General features: G+C 30.8%; 13 non-coding genes across 13 annotated transcripts; all 13 read left to right on the top strand.

Moving 5' to 3' along the window:
• Positions 1-1,122: 1,122 nt before the first annotated feature.
• On the top strand, positions 1,123-1,194 carry TRNAC-GCA (transfer RNA cysteine (anticodon GCA)). The gene has a single exon. It is a non-coding gene; the product is annotated as a tRNA-Cys (tRNA).
• Positions 1,195-2,684: 1,490 nt separating this feature from the next.
• Positions 2,685-2,756, top strand: TRNAC-GCA (transfer RNA cysteine (anticodon GCA)). Its single transcript has one exon. It is a non-coding gene; the product is annotated as a tRNA-Cys (tRNA).
• Positions 2,757-4,248: 1,492 nt separating this feature from the next.
• TRNAC-GCA (transfer RNA cysteine (anticodon GCA)) lies at positions 4,249-4,320 on the top strand. Its single transcript has one exon. It is a non-coding gene; the product is annotated as a tRNA-Cys (tRNA).
• A 1,494-nt stretch (positions 4,321-5,814) lies between these two features.
• TRNAC-GCA (transfer RNA cysteine (anticodon GCA)) lies at positions 5,815-5,886 on the top strand. Its single transcript has one exon. It is a non-coding gene; the product is annotated as a tRNA-Cys (tRNA).
• A 1,492-nt stretch (positions 5,887-7,378) lies between these two features.
• Positions 7,379-7,450, top strand: TRNAC-GCA (transfer RNA cysteine (anticodon GCA)). Its single transcript has one exon. It is a non-coding gene; the product is annotated as a tRNA-Cys (tRNA).
• A 1,491-nt stretch (positions 7,451-8,941) lies between these two features.
• TRNAC-GCA (transfer RNA cysteine (anticodon GCA)) lies at positions 8,942-9,013 on the top strand. Its single transcript has one exon. It is a non-coding gene; the product is annotated as a tRNA-Cys (tRNA).
• A 1,493-nt stretch (positions 9,014-10,506) lies between these two features.
• Positions 10,507-10,578, top strand: TRNAC-GCA (transfer RNA cysteine (anticodon GCA)). The gene has a single exon. It is a non-coding gene; the product is annotated as a tRNA-Cys (tRNA).
• A 1,493-nt stretch (positions 10,579-12,071) lies between these two features.
• Positions 12,072-12,143, top strand: TRNAC-GCA (transfer RNA cysteine (anticodon GCA)). The gene has a single exon. It is a non-coding gene; the product is annotated as a tRNA-Cys (tRNA).
• A 1,493-nt stretch (positions 12,144-13,636) lies between these two features.
• TRNAC-GCA (transfer RNA cysteine (anticodon GCA)) lies at positions 13,637-13,708 on the top strand. Its single transcript has one exon. It is a non-coding gene; the product is annotated as a tRNA-Cys (tRNA).
• Positions 13,709-15,200: 1,492 nt separating this feature from the next.
• Positions 15,201-15,272, top strand: TRNAC-GCA (transfer RNA cysteine (anticodon GCA)). Its single transcript has one exon. It is a non-coding gene; the product is annotated as a tRNA-Cys (tRNA).
• Positions 15,273-16,765: 1,493 nt separating this feature from the next.
• TRNAC-GCA (transfer RNA cysteine (anticodon GCA)) lies at positions 16,766-16,837 on the top strand. The gene has a single exon. It is a non-coding gene; the product is annotated as a tRNA-Cys (tRNA).
• Positions 16,838-18,330: 1,493 nt separating this feature from the next.
• On the top strand, positions 18,331-18,402 carry TRNAC-GCA (transfer RNA cysteine (anticodon GCA)). Its single transcript has one exon. It is a non-coding gene; the product is annotated as a tRNA-Cys (tRNA).
• Positions 18,403-19,885: 1,483 nt separating this feature from the next.
• TRNAC-GCA (transfer RNA cysteine (anticodon GCA)) lies at positions 19,886-19,957 on the top strand. Its single transcript has one exon. It is a non-coding gene; the product is annotated as a tRNA-Cys (tRNA).
• The last annotated feature ends 317 nt before the right edge of the window (positions 19,958-20,274 follow it).

Raw genomic sequence — 20,274 nt, 5'->3', positions numbered from 1 at the left:
ATCTTCTTTGCTTATGTTTTCTAAACTTAGACTTATTGCAAAGTAGAAACTTTGGTCTTATGCCATTGCATTTTAAAAACTCTTTTCTTAATCAAACTTGTAAATGAACTTAACTATACTTGACTTAAAATTTCAAAAGACAAAAAAAAACTAACACTCTTTCAAACCTTTTTAGGCCTCTCGTGGCTCTCTTAAACTTAAAGTTTTGTTAAAAGGTAACTCATTCATTTTGAAAGTTATACCACGAACTACGAGGTTTTGATCCCTCATTTTTATGTTGGTAAGTAGGCAAAAGTCCGAAGGTCTTGTCAAACACAAAAATAATTAATGAATTATTTCCTCATCCCTCCACCCTATTTATTGCAAACATCATTTTGTACAAAAACACATATGCATACAAAAAAGGGCTCCCTAGGAGTACCTGAGACACTTTGGGTACTAACACCTTCCTTCTGTGTAATCAACCCCCTTACGTGTAATCTCTAGCATTTTATTACTTTTGATTTAAAAAACTTCTTATATTTGGGTTTTTTTTGTACTTTTCCATTTTCCCTTAGAAACAATAAAAGCGTGGTGGCGACTCTGGTTTAATTGACGTCTAGCTTATCCATAACTTGACGGTCATGAATTTACAACAACAATAAAGAATAAAATAAACTTCACCATAACTCCAAAAATCAAGCAGAAAATGTAAATTACAAAATAATAAAGCATTCATATTTACTTGCGAATTTGAGTTTCAACAACCATTTACAAATCTTAATAATAACTTTTACAATCTTAAAGTCGATCATTTGCTACCATAATATTCATTTCTTCATCAACTTATACAATGTGACATAACCAATAATTGAATTCTAAAAAACTAAATATGTAATCAATTCATTAGAAAAAAATATATAGTTTAACAAAGTTAACATAAACCAAAACAAATTTGTGTTTCCTCATTAATCCATACAATTAGAAAAATAATGTCAAAATAATTGAAAATAATCAAATAAATAGGGAGAAACATACATCATATCAGCGTAACAGTGACCAAACTATAATCAAATTTAAGAAATAAAAACTTATGTGAATATATATTAATTTTCTTTCTTTATTTGGAAAAGCATCATCATTGGGTCCATAGCTCAGCGGTAGAGCATTTGACTGCAGATCAAGAGGTCACCGTTTCGAACCCGGTTGGGCCTTATTTTAATAAGTTGTCAAGATATTTTATAGAGAATTATAATGAGTTGCAAGACTATGGAAAAATCAAGACGGGTAAATAGGGGTGTAACGATTTGGTTTGGATCAGGGAATGGAGTGCTAGAAGTTATGCTCTGTAGCACCCAGAAGCAGCTGGCAGATGTTCTGACGAAAGCGATCAAGACTCGTCAATTTCTCCACTTGAGGGATGAAATTTGTGTTGTTAGCTTTGATTAGTTGAATATGAATTAAGGGATGATATTAGAAGTAATTCATATTCAATAGTAGTAGTATTAATTTTGTTAAGCTTAACCTAGCTAGTGTAGGTTAGCATTTTGCCTACATGGCATTATTATTTGTGTATATAAACTAGTGTAGTTACGTAGCCATTTGATGTAACTGTTTTAGAAGAGTAGCAGAAGTTTGTATTTCAATTTTCTCTCTTATCTCTCTTCTTCGATATTCATCTTCTTCATCTTGTGTACCAACAAAAAGAAAGTAATCATGAAAAATATTCAAATTATTTTACGAGGAAAGTTTATATAGTAAATAAGTAAATAAATAGGGAAATATCATAGAAGAAAACTTTGACAAAAATGTTAAGAGTAGGTTGATTGGATAGTAATACCACCATTTGATCCTTAACTCAGTGGTATAACATTTGACTGTAGACCAAGAGATCGCAATTTTAAACTGGTTGGGTCCTTTTTTTATAAGTTCTCAAAAGATATTTTAGTAAGAATTGATGTTAATTGCAAGATTGGGGAAAAAGAAAAGGGGTCAAATTTACCTACCAAGAACACACATGAGAACATCGCAAGAACAAACAAAGAAAAGGATAAGGGAAAGAAAAGATGACAAGATAATGAAGGGCATATAAATAAAAGGAAGAGAATAAGAAAACAAAGGAGTTAAATAATGAAGAAAATTCTCTAAGAGCATATAAAACAATAACCTATCATTATTGAACAACATCAGCATAACACCAAAGTGATAGCACATGTTCACATCATAAAGAATAAAACAAACTTCACCATAACTCCAAAAATCAAGCAGAAAATGTAAATTACAAAATAATAAAGCATTCATATTTACTTCCGAATTTGAGTTTCAACAACCATTTACAAATCTTAATAATAACTTTTACAATCTTATAGTCACTCATTTGCTACCATAATCTTCATTTCTTCATCAACTTATACAATGTGACATAACCTATAATTGAATTCTAAAAAACTAAATATGTAATCAATTCATTAGAAAAATATATATAGTGTAACAAAGTTAACATAAACCAAAACAAATATGTGTTTCCTCTTTAATCCATACAATTAGAAAAATAATGTCAAAATAATTGAAAATAATCAAATAAATAGGGAGAAACATACATCATATCAGCGTAACAGTGACCAGACTCTAATCAAATTTAAGAAATAAAAACTTATGTGAATATATCTTAATGTTGGTTCTTTATTTGGAAAAGCATCATCATTGGGTCCACAGCTCAGTGGTAGAGCATTTAACTGCAGATCAAGAGGTCACCGGTTTGAACCCGGTTGGGCCCTTTTTTAATAAGTTGTCAAGATATTTTATAGAGAATTATTGTGAGTTGCAAGACTATAGAAACATCCAGAGGAGGTAAATAGGGGTGTAACGATTTGGTTTGGATCAGGGAATGGAGTGCTAGAAGTTATGCTCTGTAGCCACCCAGAAGCAGCTGGCAGATATTCTGACGAAAGCGATCAAGACTCATCAATTTCTCCACTTGAGGGATGAAATTTGTGTTGTTAGCTTTGATTAGTTGAATATGAATTAAGGGATGGTATTAGAAGTAATTCATATTCAATAGTAGTAGTATTAATTTTGTTAAGCTTAACCTAGCTAGTGTAGGTTAGCATTTTGCGTACATGGCATTATTATTTGTGTATATAAACTAGTGTAGTTACGTAGCCATTTGATGTAACTGTTTTAGAAGAGTAACAGAAGTTTGTATTTCAATTTTCTCTCTTATCTCTCTTCTTCGATATTCATCTTCTTCATCTTGTGTACCAACAAAAAGAAAGTATTCATGAAAAATATTCAAATTATTTTACGAGGAAAGTTTATATAGTAAATAAGTAAATAAATAGGGAAATATCATAGAAGAAAACTTTGACAAAAATGTTAAGAGTATGTTGATTGGATAGTAATACCACCATTTGATCCTTAACTCAGTGGTATAACATTTGACTGTAGACCAAGAGATCGCAATTTTAAACTGGTTGGGTCCTTTTTTTATAAGTTCTCAAAATATATTTTAGTAAGAATTGATGTTAATTGCAAGATTGGGGAAAAAGAAAAGGGGTCAAATTTACCTACCAAGAACACACATGAGAACATCGCAAGAACAAACAAAGAAAAGGATAAGGGAAAGAAAAGATGGCAAGATAATGAAGGGCGTATAAATAAAAGGAAGAGAATAAGAAAACAAAGGAGTTAAATAATGAAGAAAATTCTCTAAGAGCATATAAAACAATAACCTATCATTATTGAACAACATCAGCATAAGACCAAAGTGATAGCACATGTTCACATCATAAAGAATAAAACAAACTTCACAATAACTCCAAAAATGAAGCAGAAAATGTAAATTACAAAATAATAAAGCATTCATATTTACTTCCGATTTTGAGTTTCAACAACCATTTACAAATCTTAATAATAACTTTTACAATCTTATAGTCACTCATTTGCTACCATAATCTTCATTTCTTCATCAACTTATACAATGTGACATAACCTATAATTGAATTCTAAAAAACTAAATACGTAATCAATTCATTAGAAAAACATATATAGTGTGACAAAGTTAACATAAACCAAAACAAATATGTGTTTCCTCTTTAATCCATACAATTAGAAAAATAATGTCAAAATAATTGAAAATAATCAAATAAATAGGGAGAAACATACATCATATCATCGTAACAGTGACCAGACTCTAATCAAATTTAAGAAATAAAAACTTATGAGAATATATCTTAATGTTGGTTCTTTATTTGGAAAAGCATCATCATTGGGTCCATAGCTCAGTGGTAGAGCATTTGACTGCAGATCAAGAGGTCACCGGTTCGAACCCGGTTGGGCCCTTTTTTAATAAGTTGTCAAGATATTTTATAGAGAATTATTGTGAGTTGCAAGACTATGGAAAAATCAAGAGGGGGTAAATAGGGGTGTAACGATTTGGATTGGATCAGGGAATGGAGTGCTAGAAGTTATGCTCTATAGCCACCCAGAAGCAGCTGGCAGATGTTCTGACGAAAGCGATCAAGACTCGTCAATTTCTCCACTTGAGAGATGAAATTTGTGTTGTTAGCTTTGATTAGTTGAATATGAATTAAGGGATGGTATTAGAAGTAATTCATATTCAATAGTAGTAGTATTAATTTTGTTAAGCTTAACGTAGCTAGTGTAGGTTAGCATTTTGCGTACATGGCATTATTATTTGTGTATATAAACTAGTGTAGTTACGTAGCCATTTGATGTAACTGTTTTAGAAGAGTAACAGAAGTTTGTATTTCAATTTTCTCTCTTATCTCTCTTCTTCGATATTCATCTTCTTCATCTTGTGTACCAACAAAAAGAAAGTAATCATGAAAAATATTCAAATTATTTTACGAGGAAAGTTTATATAGTAAATAAGTAAATAAATAGGGAAATATCATAGAAGAAAACTTTGACAAAAATGTTAAGAGTATGTTGATTGGATAGTAATACCACCATTTGATCCTTAACTCAGTGGTATAACATTTGACTGTAGACCAAGAGAGATCGCAATTTTAAACTGGTTGGGTCCTTTTTTTATAAGTTCTCAAAAGATATTTTAGTAAGAATTGATGTTAATTGCAAGATTGGGGAAAAAGAAAAGGGGTCAAATTTACCTACCAAGAACACACATGAGAACATCGCAAGAACAAACAAAGAAAAGGATAAGGGAAAGAAAAGATGGCAAGATAATGAAGGGCGTATAAATAAAAGGAAGAGAATAAGAAAACAAAGGAGTTAAATAATGAAGAAAATTCTCTAAGAGCATATAAAACAATAACCTATCATTATTGAACAACATCAGCATAACACGAAAGTGATAGCACATGTTCACATCATAAAGAATAAAACAAACTTCACCATAACTCCAAAAATCAAGCAGAAAATGTAAATTACAAAATAATAAAGCATTCATATTTACTTCCGAATTTGAGTTTCAACAACCATTTACAAATCTTAATAATAACTTTTACAATCTTATAGTCACTCATTTGCTACCATAATCTTCATTTCTTCATCAACTTATACAATGTGACATAACCTATAATTGAATTCTAAAAAACTAAATATGTAATCAATACATTAGAAAAACATATATAGTGTAACAAAGTTAACATAAACCAAAACAAATATGTGTTTCCTCTTTAATCCATACAATTAGAAAAATAATGTCAAAATAATTGAAAATAATCAAATAAATAGGGAGAAACATACATCATATCAGCGTAACAGTGACCAGACTCTAATCAAATTTAAGAAATAAAAACTTATGTGAATATATCTTAATGTTGGTTCTTTATTTGGAAAAGCATCATCATTGGGTCCATAGCTCAGTGGTAGAGCATTTGACTGCAGATCAAGAGGTCACCGGTTCGAACCCGGTTGGGCCCTTTTTTAATAAGTTGTCAAGATATTTTAATGAGAATTATTGTGAGTTGCAAGACTATGGAAAAATCAAGAGGGGGTAAATAGGGGTGTAACGATTTGGTTTGGATCAGGGAATGGAGTGCTAGAAGTTATGCTCTGTAGCCACCCAGAAGCAGCTGGCAGATGTTCTGACGAAAGCGATCAAGACTCGTCAATTTCTCCACTTGAGGGATGAAATTTGTGTTGTTAGCTTTGATTAGTTGAATATGAATTAAGGGATGGTATTAGAAGTAATTCATATTCAATAGTAGTAGTATTAATTTTGTTAAGCTTAACCTAGCTAGTGTAGGTTAGCATTTTGCCTACATGGCATTATTATTTGTGTATATAAACTAGTGTAGTTACGTAGCCATTTGATGTAACTGTTTTAGAAGAGTAGCAGAAGTTTGTATTTCAATTTTCTCTCTTATCTCTCTTTTGGATATTCATCTTCTTCATCTTTTGTACCAACAAAAAGAAAGTAATCATGAAAATATTCAAATTATTTTACGAGGAAAGTTTATATAGTAAATAAGTAAATAAATAGGGAAATATCATAGAATAAAACATTGACAAAAATGTTAAGAGTAGGTTGATTGGATAATAATACCACCATTTGATCCTTAACTCAGTGGTATAACATTTGACTGTAGACCAAGAGAGATCGCAATTTTAAACTGGTTGGGTCCTTTTTTTATAAGTTCTCAAAAGATATTTTAGTAAGAATTGATGTTAATTGCAAGATTGGGGAAAAAGAAAAGGGGTCAAATTTACCTACCAAGAACACACATGAGAACATCGCAAGAACAAACAAAGAAAAGGATAAGGGAAAGAAAAGATGGCAAGATAATGAAGGGCGTATAAATAAAAGGAAGAGAATAAGAAAACAAAGGAGTTAAATAATGAAGAAAATTCTCTAAGAGCATATAAAACAATAACCTATCATTATTGAACAACATCAGCATAACACGAAAGTGATAGCACATGTTCACATCATAAAGAATAAAACAAACTTCACCATAACTCCAAAAATCAAGCAGAAAATGTAAATTACAAAATAATAAAGCATTCATATTTACTTCCGAATTTGAGTTTCAACAACCATTTACAAATCTTAATAATAACTTTTACAATCTTATAGTCACTCATTTGCTACCATAATCTTCATTTCTTCATCAACTTATACAATGTGACATAACCTATAATTGAATTCTAAAAAACTAAATATGTAATCAATTCATTAGAAAAACATATATAGTGTAACAAAGTTAACATAAACCAAAACAAATATGTGTTTCCTCTTTAATCCATACAATTAGAAAAATAATGTCAAAATAATTGAAAATAATCAAATAAATAGGGAGAAACATACATCATATCAGCGTAACAGTGACCAGACTCTAATCAAATTTAAGAAATAAAAACTTATGTGAATATATCTTAATGTTGGTTCTTTATTTGGAAAAGCATCATCATTGGGTCCATAGCTCAGTGGTAGAGCATTTGACTGCAGATCAAGAGGTCACCGGTTCGAACCCGGTTGGGCCCTTTTTTAATAAGTTGTCAAGATATTTTATAGAGAATTATTGTGAGTTGCAAGACTATGGAAAAATCAAGAGGGGGTAAATAGGGGTGTAACGATTTGGTTTGGATCAGGGAATGGAGTGCTAGAAGTTATGCTCTGTAGCCACCCAGAAGCAGCTGGCAGATGTTCTGACGAAAGCGATCAAGACTCGTCAATTTCTCCACTTGAGGGATGAAATTTGTGTTGTTAGCTTTGATTAGTTGAATATGAATTAAGGGATGGTATTAGAAGTAATTCATATTCAATAGTAGTAGTATTAATTTTGTTAAGCTTAACCTAGCTAGTGTAGGTTAGCATTTTGCCTACATGGCATTATTATTTGTGTATATAAACTAGTGTAGTTACGTAGCCATTTGATGTAACTGTTTTAGAAGAGTAGCAGAAGTTTGTATTTCAATTTTCTCTCTTATCTCTCTTCTTCGATATTCATCTTCTTCATCTTGTGTACCAACAAAAAGAAAGTAATCATGAAAATATTCAAATTATTTTACGAGGAAAGTTTATATAGTAAATAAGTAAATAAATAGGGAAATATCATAGAAGAAAACTTTGACAAAAATGTTAAGAGTAGGTTGATTGGATAGTAATACCACCATTTGATCCTTAACTCAGTGGTATAACATTTGACTGTAGACCAAGAGATCGCAATTTTAAACTGGTTGGGTCCTTTTTTTATAAGTTCTCAAAAGATATTTTAGTAAGAATTGATGTTAATTGCAAGATTGGGGAAAAAGAAAAGGGGTCAAATTTACCTACCAAGAACACACATGAGAACATCGCAAGAACAAACAAAGAAAAGGATAAGGGAAAGAAAAGATGGCAAGATAATGAAGGGCGTATAAATAAAAGGAAGAGAATAAGAAAACAAAGGAGTTAAATAATGAAGAAAATTCTCTAAGAGCATATAAAACAATAACCTATCATTATTGAACAACATCAGCATAACACCAAAGTGATAGCACATGTTCACATCATAAAGAATAAAACAAACTTCACCATAACTCCAAAAATCAAGCAGAAAATGTAAATTACAAAATAATAAAGCATTCATATTTACTTCCGAATTTGAGTTTCAACAACCATTTACAAATCTTAATAATAACTTTTACAATCTTATAGTCACTCATTTGCTACCATAATCTTCATTTCTTCATCAACTTATACAATGTGACATAACCTATAATTGAATTCTAAAAAACTAAATATGTAATCAATTCATTAGAAAAACATATATAGTGTAACAAAGTTAACATAAACCAAAACAAATATGTGTTTCCTCTTTAATCCATACAATTAGAAAAATAATGTCAAAATAATTGAAAATAATCAAATAAATAGGGAGAAACATACATCATATCAGCGTAACAGTGACCAGACTCTAATCAAATTTAAGAAATAAAAACTTATGTGAATATATCTTAATGTTGGTTCTTTATTTGGAAAAGCATCATCATTGGGTCCATAGCTCAGTGGTAGAGCATTTGACTGCAGATCAAGAGGTCACCGGTTCGAACCCGGTTGGGCCCTTTTTTAATAAGTTGTCAAGATATTTTATAGAGAATTATTGTGAGTTGCAAGACTATGGAAAAATCAAGAGGGGGTAAATAGGGGTGTAACGATTTGGTTTGGATCAGGGAATGGAGTGCTAGAAGTTATGCTCTGTAGCCACCCAGAAGCAGCTGGCAGATGTTCTGACGAAAGCGATCAAGACTCGTCAATTTCTCCACTTGAGGGATGAAATTTGTGTTGTTAGCTTTGATTAGTTGAATATGAATTAAGGGATGGTATTAGAAGTAATTCATATTCAATAGTAGTAGTATTAATTTTGTTAAGCTTAACCTAGCTAGTGTAGGTTAGCATTTTGCCTACATGGCATTATTATTTGTGTATATAAACTAGTGTAGTTACGTAGCCATTTGATGTAACTGTTTTAGAAGAGTAGCAGAAGTTTGTATTTCAATTTTCTCTCTTATCTCTCTTCTTCGATATTCATCTTCTTCATCTTGTGTACCAACAAAAAGAAAGTAATCATGAAAATATTCAAATTATTTTACGAGGAAAGTTTATATAGTAAATAAGTAAATAAATAGGGAAATATCATAGAAGAAAACTTTGACAAAAATGTTAAGAGTAGGTTGATTGGATAGTAATACCACCATTTGATCCTTAACTCAGTGGTATAACATTTGACTGTAGACCAAGAGAGATCGCAATTTTAAACTGGTTGGGTCCTTTTTTTATAAGTTCTCAAAAGATATTTTAGTAAGAATTGATGTTAATTGCAAGATTGGGGAAAAAGAAAAGGGGTCAAATTTACCTACCAAGAACACACATGAGAACATCGCAAGAACAAACAAAGAAAAGGATAAGGGAAAGAAAAGATGGCAAGATAATGAAGGGCGTATAAATAAAAGGAAGAGAATAAGAAAACAAAGGAGTTAAATAATGAAGAAAATTCTCTAAGAGCATATAAAACAATAACCTATCATTATTGAACAACATCAGCATAACACGAAAGTGATAGCACATGTTCACATCATAAAGAATAAAACAAACTTCACCATAACTCCAAAAATCAAGCAGAAAATGTAAATTACAAAATAATAAAGCATTCATATTTACTTCCGAATTTGAGTTTCAACAACCATTTACAAATCTTAATAATAACTTTTACAATCTTATAGTCACTCATTTGCTACCATAATCTTCATTTCTTCATCAACTTATACAATGTGACATAACCTATAATTGAATTCTAAAAAACTAAATATGTAATCAATTCATTAGAAAAACATATATAGTGTAACAAAGTTAACATAAACCAAAACAAATATGTGTTTCCTCTTTAATCCATACAATTAGAAAAATAATGTCAAAATAATTGAAAATAATCAAATAAATAGGGAGAAACATACATCATATCAGCGTAACAGTGACCAGACTCTAATCAAATTTAAGAAATAAAAACTTATGTGAATATATCTTAATGTTGGTTCTTTATTTGGAAAAGCATCATCATTGGGTCCATAGCTCAGTGGTAGAGCATTTGACTGCAGATCAAGAGGTCACCGGTTCGAACCCGGTTGGGCCCTTTTTTAATAAGTTGTCAAGATATTTTAATGAGAATTATTGTGAGTTGCAAGACTATGGAAAAATCAAGAGGGGGTAAATAGGGGTGTAACGATTTGGTTTGGATCAGGGAATGGAGTGCTAGAAGTTATGCTCTGTAGCCACCCAGAAGCAGCTGGCAGATGTTCTGACGAAAGCGATCAAGACTCGTCAATTTCTCCACTTGAGGGATGAAATTTGTGTTGTTAGCTTTGATTAGTTGAATATGAATTAAGGGATGGTATTAGAAGTAATTCATATTCAATAGTAGTAGTATTAATTTTGTTAAGCTTAACCTAGCTAGTGTAGGTTAGCATTTTGCCTACATGGCATTATTATTTGTGTATATAAACTAGTGTAGTTACGTAGCCATTTGATGTAACTGTTTTAGAAGAGTAGCAGAAGTTTGTATTTCAATTTTCTCTCTTATCTCTCTTTTTGGATATTCATCTTCTTCATCTTTTGTACCAACAAAAAGAAAGTAATCATGAAAATATTCAAATTATTTTACGAGGAAAGTTTATATAGTAAATAAGTAAATAAATAGGGAAATATCATAGAATAAAACATTGACAAAAATGTTAAGAGTAGGTTGATTGGATAATAATACCACCATTTGATCCTTAACTCAGTGGTATAACATTTGACTGTAGACCAAGAGAGATCGCAATTTTAAACTGGTTGGGTCCTTTTTTTATAAGTTCTCAAAAGATATTTTAGTAAGAATTGATGTTAATTGCAAGATTGGGGAAAAAGAAAAGGGGTCAAATTTACCTACCAAGAACACACATGAGAACATCGCAAGAACAAACAAAGAAAAGGATAAGGGAAAGAAAAGATGGCAAGATAATGAAGGGCGTATAAATAAAAGGAAGAGAATAAGAAAACAAAGGAGTTAAATAATGAAGAAAATTCTCTAAGAGCATATAAAACAATAACCTATCATTATTGAACAACATCAGCATAACACGAAAGTGATAGCACATGTTCACATCATAAAGAATAAAACAAACTTCACCATAACTCCAAAAATCAAGCAGAAAATGTAAATTACAAAATAATAAAGCATTCATATTTACTTCCGAATTTGAGTTTCAACAACCATTTACAAATCTTAATAATAACTTTTACAATCTTATAGTCACTCATTTGCTACCATAATCTTCATTTCTTCATCAACTTATACAATGTGACATAACCTATAATTGAATTCTAAAAAACTAAATATGTAATCAATTCATTAGAAAAACATATATAGTGTAACAAAGTTAACATAAACCAAAACAAATATGTGTTTCCTCTTTAATCCATACAATTAGAAAAATAATGTCAAAATAATTGAAAATAATCAAATAAATAGGGAGAAACATACATCATATCAGCGTAACAGTGACCAGACTCTAATCAAATTTAAGAAATAAAAACTTATGTGAATATATCTTAATGTTGGTTCTTTATTTGGAAAAGCATCATCATTGGGTCCATAGCTCAGTGGTAGAGCATTTGACTGCAGATCAAGAGGTCACCGGTTCGAACCCGGTTGGGCCCTTTTTTAATAAGTTGTCAAGATATTTTAATGAGAATTATTGTGAGTTGCAAGACTATGGAAAAATCAAGAGGGGGTAAATAGGGGTGTAACGATTTGGTTTGGATCAGGGAATGGAGTGCTAGAAGTTATGCTCTGTAGCCACCCAGAAGCAGCTGGCAGATGTTCTGACGAAAGCGATCAAGACTCGTCAATTTCTCCACTTGAGGGATGAAATTTGTGTTGTTAGCTTTGATTAGTTGAATATGAATTAAGGGATGGTATTAGAAGTAATTCATATTCAATAGTAGTAGTATTAATTTTGTTAAGCTTAACCTAGCTAGTGTAGGTTAGCATTTTGCCTACATGGCATTATTATTTGTGTATATAAACTAGTGTAGTTACGTAGCCATTTGATGTAACTGTTTTAGAAGAGTAGCAGAAGTTTGTATTTCAATTTTCTCTCTTATCTCTCTTTTTGGATATTCATCTTCTTCATCTTTTGTACCAACAAAAAGAAAGTAATCATGAAAATATTCAAATTATTTTACGAGGAAAGTTTATATAGTAAATAAGTAAATAAATAGGGAAATATCATAGAATAAAACATTGACAAAAATGTTAAGAGTAGGTTGATTGGATAATAATACCACCATTTGATCCTTAACTCAGTGGTATAACATTTGACTGTAGACCAAGAGAGATCGCAATTTTAAACTGGTTGGGTCCTTTTTTTATAAGTTCTCAAAAGATATTTTAGTAAGAATTGATGTTAATTGCAAGATTGGGGAAAAAGAAAAGGGGTCAAATTTACCTACCAAGAACACACATGAGAACATCGCAAGAACAAACAAAGAAAAGGATAAGGGAAAGAAAAGATGGCAAGATAATGAAGGGCGTATAAATAAAAGGAAGAGAATAAGAAAACAAAGGAGTTAAATAATGAAGAAAATTCTCTAAGAGCATATAAAACAATAACCTATCATTATTGAACAACATCAGCATAACACGAAAGTGATAGCACATGTTCACATCATAAAGAATAAAACAAACTTCACCATAACTCCAAAAATCAAGCAGAAAATGTAAATTACAAAATAATAAAGCATTCATATTTACTTCCGAATTTGAGTTTCAACAACCATTTACAAATCTTAATAATAACTTTTACAATCTTATAGTCACTCATTTGCTACCATAATCTTCATTTCTTCATCAACTTATACAATGTGACATAACCTATAATTGAATTCTAAAAAACTAAATATGTAATCAATTCATTAGAAAAACATATATAGTGTAACAAAGTTAACATAAACCAAAACAAATATGTGTTTCCTCTTTAATCCATACAATTAGAAAAATAATGTCAAAATAATTGAAAATAATCAAATAAATAGGGAGAAACATACATCATATCAGCGTAACAGTGACCAGACTCTAATCAAATTTAAGAAATAAAAACTTATGTGAATATATCTTAATGTTGGTTCTTTATTTGGAAAAGCATCATCATTGGGTCCATAGCTCAGTGGTAGAGCATTTGACTGCAGATCAAGAGGTCACCGGTTCGAACCCGGTTGGGCCCTTTTTTAATAAGTTGTCAAGATATTTTAATGAGAATTATTGTGAGTTGCAAGACTATGGAAAAATCAAGAGGGGGTAAATAGGGGTGTAACGATTTGGTTTGGATCAGGGAATGGAGTGCTAGAAGTTATGCTCTGTAGCCACCCAGAAGCAGCTGGCAGATGTTCTGACGAAAGCGATCAAGACTCGTCAATTTCTCCACTTGAGGGATGAAATTTGTGTTGTTAGCTTTGATTAGTTGAATATGAATTAAGGGATGGTATTAGAAGTAATTCATATTCAATAGTAGTAGTATTAATTTTGTTAAGCTTAACCTAGCTAGTGTAGGTTAGCATTTTGCCTACATGGCATTATTATTTGTGTATATAAACTAGTGTAGTTACGTAGCCATTTGATGTAACTGTTTTAGAAGAGTAGCAGAAGTTTGTATTTCAATTTTCTCTCTTATCTCTCTTTTTGGATATTCATCTTCTTCATCTTTTGTACCAACAAAAAGAAAGTAATCATGAAAATATTCAAATTATTTTACGAGGAAAGTTTATATAGTAAATAAGTAAATAAATAGGGAAATATCATAGAATAAAACATTGACAAAAATGTTAAGAGTAGGTTGATTGGATAATAATACCACCATTTGATCCTTAACTCAGTGGTATAACATTTGACTGTAGACCAAGAGAGATCGCAATTTTAAACTGGTTGGGTCCTTTTTTTATAAGTTCTCAAAAGATATTTTAGTAAGAATTGATGTTAATTGCAAGATTGGGGAAAAAGAAAAGGGGTCAAATTTACCTACCAAGAACACACATGAGAACATCGCAAGAACAAACAAAGAAAAGGATAAGGGAAAGAAAAGATGGCAAGATAATGAAGGGCGTATAAATAAAAGGAAGAGAATAAGAAAACAAAGGAGTTAAATAATGAAGAAAATTCTCTAAGAGCATATAAAACAATAACCTATCATTATTGAACAACATCAGCATAACACGAAAGTGATAGCACATGTTCACATCATAAAGAATAAAACAAACTTCACCATAACTCCAAAAATCAAGCAGAAAATGTAAATTACAAAATAATAAAGCATTCATATTTACTTCCGAATTTGAGTTTCAACAACCATTTACAAATCTTAATAATAACTTTTACAATCTTATAGTCACTCATTTGCTACCATAATCTTCATTTCTTCATCAACTTATACAATGTGACATAACCTATAATTGAATTCTAAAAAACTAAATATGTAATCAATTCATTAGAAAAACATATATAGTGTAACAAAGTTAACATAAACCAAAACAAATATGTGTTTCCTCTTTAATCCATACAATTAGAAAAATAATGTCAAAATAATGAAAATAATCAAATAAATAGGGAGAAACATACATCATATCAGCGTAACAGTGACCAGACTCTAATCAAATTTAAGAAATAAAAACTTATGTGAATATATCTTAATGTTGGTTCTTTATTTGGAAAAGCATCATCATTGGGTCCATAGCTCAGTGGTAGAGCATTTGACTGCAGATCAAGAGGTCACCGGTTCGAACCCGGTTGGGCCCTTTTTTAATAAGTTGTCAAGATATTTTAATGAGAATTATTGTGAGTTGCAAGACTATGGAAAAATCAAGAGGGGGTAAATAGGGGTGTAACGATTTGGTTTGGATCAGGGAATGGAGTGCTAGAAGTTATGCTCTGTAGCCACCCAGAAGCAGCTGGCAGATGTTCTGACGAAAGCGATCAAGACTCGTCAATTTCTCCACTTGAGGGATGAAATTTGTGTTGTTAGCTTTGATTAGTTGAATATGAATTAAGGGATGGTATTAGAAGTAATTCATATTCAATAGTAGTAGTATTAATTTTGTTAAGCTTAACCTAGCTAGTGTAGGTTAGCATTTTGCCTACATGGCATTATTATTTGTGTATATAAACTAGTGTAGTTACGTAGCCATTTGATGTAACTGTTTTAGAAGAGTAGCAGAAGTTTGTATTTCAATTTTCTCTCTTATCTCTCTTTTTGGATATTCATCTTCTTCATCTTTTGTACCAACAAAAAGAAAGTAATCATGAAAATATTCAAATTATTTTACGAGGAAAGTTTATATAGTAAATAAGTAAATAAATAGGGAAATATCATAGAATAAAACATTGACAAAAATGTTAAGAGTAGGTTGATTGGATAATAATACCACCATTTGATCCTTAACTCAGTGGTATAACATTTGACTGTAGACCAAGAGAGATCGCAATTTTAAACTGGTTGGGTCCTTTTTTTATAAGTTCTCAAAAGATATTTTAGTAAGAATTGATGTTAATTGCAAGATTGGGGAAAAAGAAAAGGGGTCAAATTTACCTACCAAGAACACACATGAGAACATCGCAAGAACAAACAAAGAAAAGGATAAGGGAAAGAAAAGATGGCAAGATAATGAAGGGCGTATAAATAAAAGGAAGAGAATAAGAAAACAAAGGAGTTAAATAATGAAGAAAATTCTCTAAGAGCATATAAAACAATAACCTATCATTATTGAACAACATCAGCATAACACGAAAGTGATAGCACATGTTCACATCATAAAGAATAAAACAAACTTCACCATAACTCCAAAAATCAAGCAGAAAATGTAAATTACAAAATAATAAAGCATTCATATTTACTTCCGAATTTGAGTTTCAACAACCATTTACAAATCTTAATAATAACTTTTACAATCTTATAGTCACTCATTTGCTACCATAATCTTCATTTCTTCATCAACTTATACAATGTGACATAACCTATAATTGAATTCTAAAAAACTAAATATGTAATCAATTCATTAGAAAAACATATATAGTGTAACAAAGTTAACATAAACCAAAACAAATATGTGTTTCCTCTTTAATCCATACAATTAGAAAAATAATGTCAAAATAATTGAAAATAATCAAATAAATAGGGAGAAACATACATCATATCAGCGTAACAGTGACCAGACTCTAATCAAATTTAAGAAATAAAAACTTATGTGAATATATCTTAATGTTGGTTCTTTATTTGGAAAAGCATCATCATTGGGTCCATAGCTCAGTGGTAGAGCATTTGACTGCAGATCAAGAGGTCACCGGTTCGAACCCGGTTGGGCCCTTTTTTAATAAGTTGTCAAGATATTTTAATGAGAATTATTGTGAGTTGCAAGACTATGGAAAAATCAAGAGGGGGTAAATAGGGGTGTAACGATTTGGTTTGGATCAGGGAATGGAGTGCTAGAAGTTATGCTCTGTAGCCACCCAGAAGCAGCTGGCAGATGTTCTGACGAAAGCGATCAAGACTCGTCAATTTCTCCACTTGAGGGATGAAATTTGTGTTGTTAGCTTTGATTAGTTGAATATGAATTAAGGGATGGTATTAGAAGTAATTCATATTCAATAGTAGTAGTATTAATTTTGTTAAGCTTAACCTAGCTAGTGTAGGTTAGCATTTTGCCTACATGGCATTATTATTTGTGTATATAAACTAGTGTAGTTACGTAGCCATTTGATGTAACTGTTTTAGAAGAGTAGCAGAAGTTTGTATTTCAATTTTCTCTCTTATCTCTCTTTTTGGATATTCATCTTCTTCATCTTTTGTACCAACAAAAAGAAAGTAATCATGAAAATATTCAAATTATTTTACGAGGAAAGTTTATATAGTAAATAAGTAAATAAATAGGGAAATATCATAGAATAAAACATTGACAAAAATGTTAAGAGTAGGTTGATTGGATAATAATACCACCATTTGATCCTTAACTCAGTGGTATAACATTTGACTGTAGACCAAGAGAGATCGCAATTTTAAACTGGTTGGGTCCTTTTTTTATAAGTTCTCAAAAGATATTTTAGTAAGAATTGATGTTAATTGCAAGATTGGGGAAAAAGAAAAGGGGTCAAATTTACCTACCAAGAACACACATGAGAACATCGCAAGAACAAACAAAGAAAAGGATAAGGGAAAGAAAAGATGGCAAGATAATGAAGGGCGTATAAATAAAAGGAAGAGAATAAGAAAACAAAGGAGTTAAATAATGAAGAAAATTCTCTAAGAGCATATAAAACAATAACCTATCATTATTGAACAACATCAGCATAACACGAAAGTGATAGCACATGTTCACATCATAAAGAATAAAACAAACTTCACCATAACTCCAAAAATCAAGCAGAAAATGTAAATTACAAAATAATAAAGCATTCATATTTACTTCCGAATTTGAGTTTCAACAACCATTTACAAATCTTAATAATAACTTTTACAATCTTATAGTCACTCATTTGCTACCATAATCTTCATTTCTTCATCAACTTATACAATGTGACATAACCTATAATTGAATTCTAAAAAACTAAATATGTAATCAATTCATTAGAAAAACATATATAGTGTAACAAAGTTAACATAAACCAAAACAAATATGTGTTTCCTCTTTAATCCATACAATTAGAAAAATAATGTCAAAATAATTGAAAATAATCAAATAAATAGGGAGAAACATACATCATATCAGCGTAACAGTGACCAGACTCTAATCAAATTTAAGAAATAAAAACTTATGTGAATATATCTTAATGTTGGTTCTTTATTTGGAAAAGCATCATCATTGGGTCCATAGCTCAGTGGTAGAGCATTTGACTGCAGATCAAGAGGTCACCGGTTCGAACCCGGTTGGGCCCTTTTTTAATAAGTTGTCAAGATATTTTAATGAGAATTATTGTGAGTTGCAAGACTATGGAAAAATCAAGAGGGGGTAAATAGGGGTGTAACGATTTGGTTTGGATCAGGGAATGGAGTGCTAGAAGTTATGCTCTGTAGCCACCCAGAAGCAGCTGGCAGATGTTCTGACGAAAGCGATCAAGACTCGTCAATTTCTCCACTTGAGGGATGAAATTTGTGTTGTTAGCTTTGATTAGTTGAATATGAATTAAGGGATGGTATTAGAAGTAATTCATATTCAATAGTAGTAGTATTAATTTTGTTAAGCTTAACCTAGCTAGTGTAGGTTAGCATTTTGCCTACATGGCATTATTATTTGTGTATATAAACTAGTGTAGTTACGTAGCCATTTGATGTAACTGTTTTAGAAGAGTAGCAGAAGTTTGTATTTCAATTTTCTCTCTTATCTCTCTTTTTGGATATTCATCTTCTTCATCTTTTGTACCAACAAAAAGAAAGTAATCATGAAAATATTCAAATTATTTTACGAGGAAAGTTTATATAGTAAATAAGTAAATAAATAGGGAAATATCATAGAATAAAACATTGACAAAAATGTTAAGAGTAGGTTGATTGGATAATAATACCACCATTTGATCCTTAACTCAGTGGTATAACATTTGACTGTAGACCAAGAGAGATCGCAATTTTAAACTGGTTGGGTCCTTTTTTTATAAGTTCTCAAAAGATATTTTAGTAAGAATTGATGTTAATTGCAAGATTGGGGAAAAAGAAAAGGGGTCAAATTTACCTACCAAGAACACACATGAGAACATCGCAAGAACAAACAAAGAAAAGGATAAGGGAAAGAAAAGATGGCAAGATAATGAAGGGCGTATAAATAAAAGGAAGAGAATAAGAAAACAAAGGAGTTAAATAATGAAGAAAATTCTCTAAGAGCATATAAAACAATAACCTATCATTATTGAACAACATCAGCATAACACGAAAGTGATAGCACATGTTCACATCATAAAGAATAAAACAAACTTCACCATAACTCCAAAAATCAAGCAGAAAATGTAAATTACAAAATAATAAAGCATTCATATTTACTTCCGAATTTGAGTTTCAACAACCATTTACAAATCTTAATAATAACTTTTACAATCTTATAGTCACTCATTTGCTACCATAATCTTCATTTCTTCATCAACTTATACAATGTGACATAACCTATAATTGAATTCTAAAAAACTAAATATGTAATCAATTCATTAGAAAAACATATATAGTGTAACAAAGTTAACATAAACCAAAACAAATATGTGTTTCCTCTTTAATCAATACAATTAGAAAAATAATGTCAAAATAATCAAATAAATAGGGAGAAACATACATCATATCAGCGTATTAGTGACCAGACTCTAATCAAATTTAAGAAATAAAAACTTATGTGAATATATCTTAATGTTGGTTCTTTATTTGGAAAAGCATCATCATTGGGTCCATAGCTCAGTGGTAGAGCATTTGACTGCAGATCAAGAGGTCACCGGTTCGAACCCGGTTGGGCCCTTTTTTAATAAGTTGTCAAGATATTTTATGAGAATTATTGTGAGTTGCAAGACTATGGAAAAATCAAGAGGGGGTAAATAGGGGTGTAACGATTTGGTTTGGATCAGGGAATGGAGTGCTAGAAGTTATGCTCTGTAGCCACCCAGAAGCAGCTGGCAGATGTTCTGACGAAAGCGATCAAGACTCGTCAATTTCTCCACTTGAGGGATGAAATTTGTGTTGTTAGCTTTGATTAGTTGAATATGAATTAAGGGATGGTATTAGAAGTAATTCATATTCAATAGTAGTAGTATTAATTTTGTTAAGCTTAACCTAGCT

Source organism: Lathyrus oleraceus, chromosome 6, assembly GCF_024323335.1.
Source record: "Lathyrus oleraceus cultivar Zhongwan6 chromosome 6, CAAS_Psat_ZW6_1.0, whole genome shotgun sequence".
Classification (NCBI taxonomy): Eukaryota; Viridiplantae; Streptophyta; class Magnoliopsida; order Fabales; family Fabaceae; genus Lathyrus; species Lathyrus oleraceus.
This window is presented reverse-complemented; position numbering and strand designations above follow the sequence as displayed.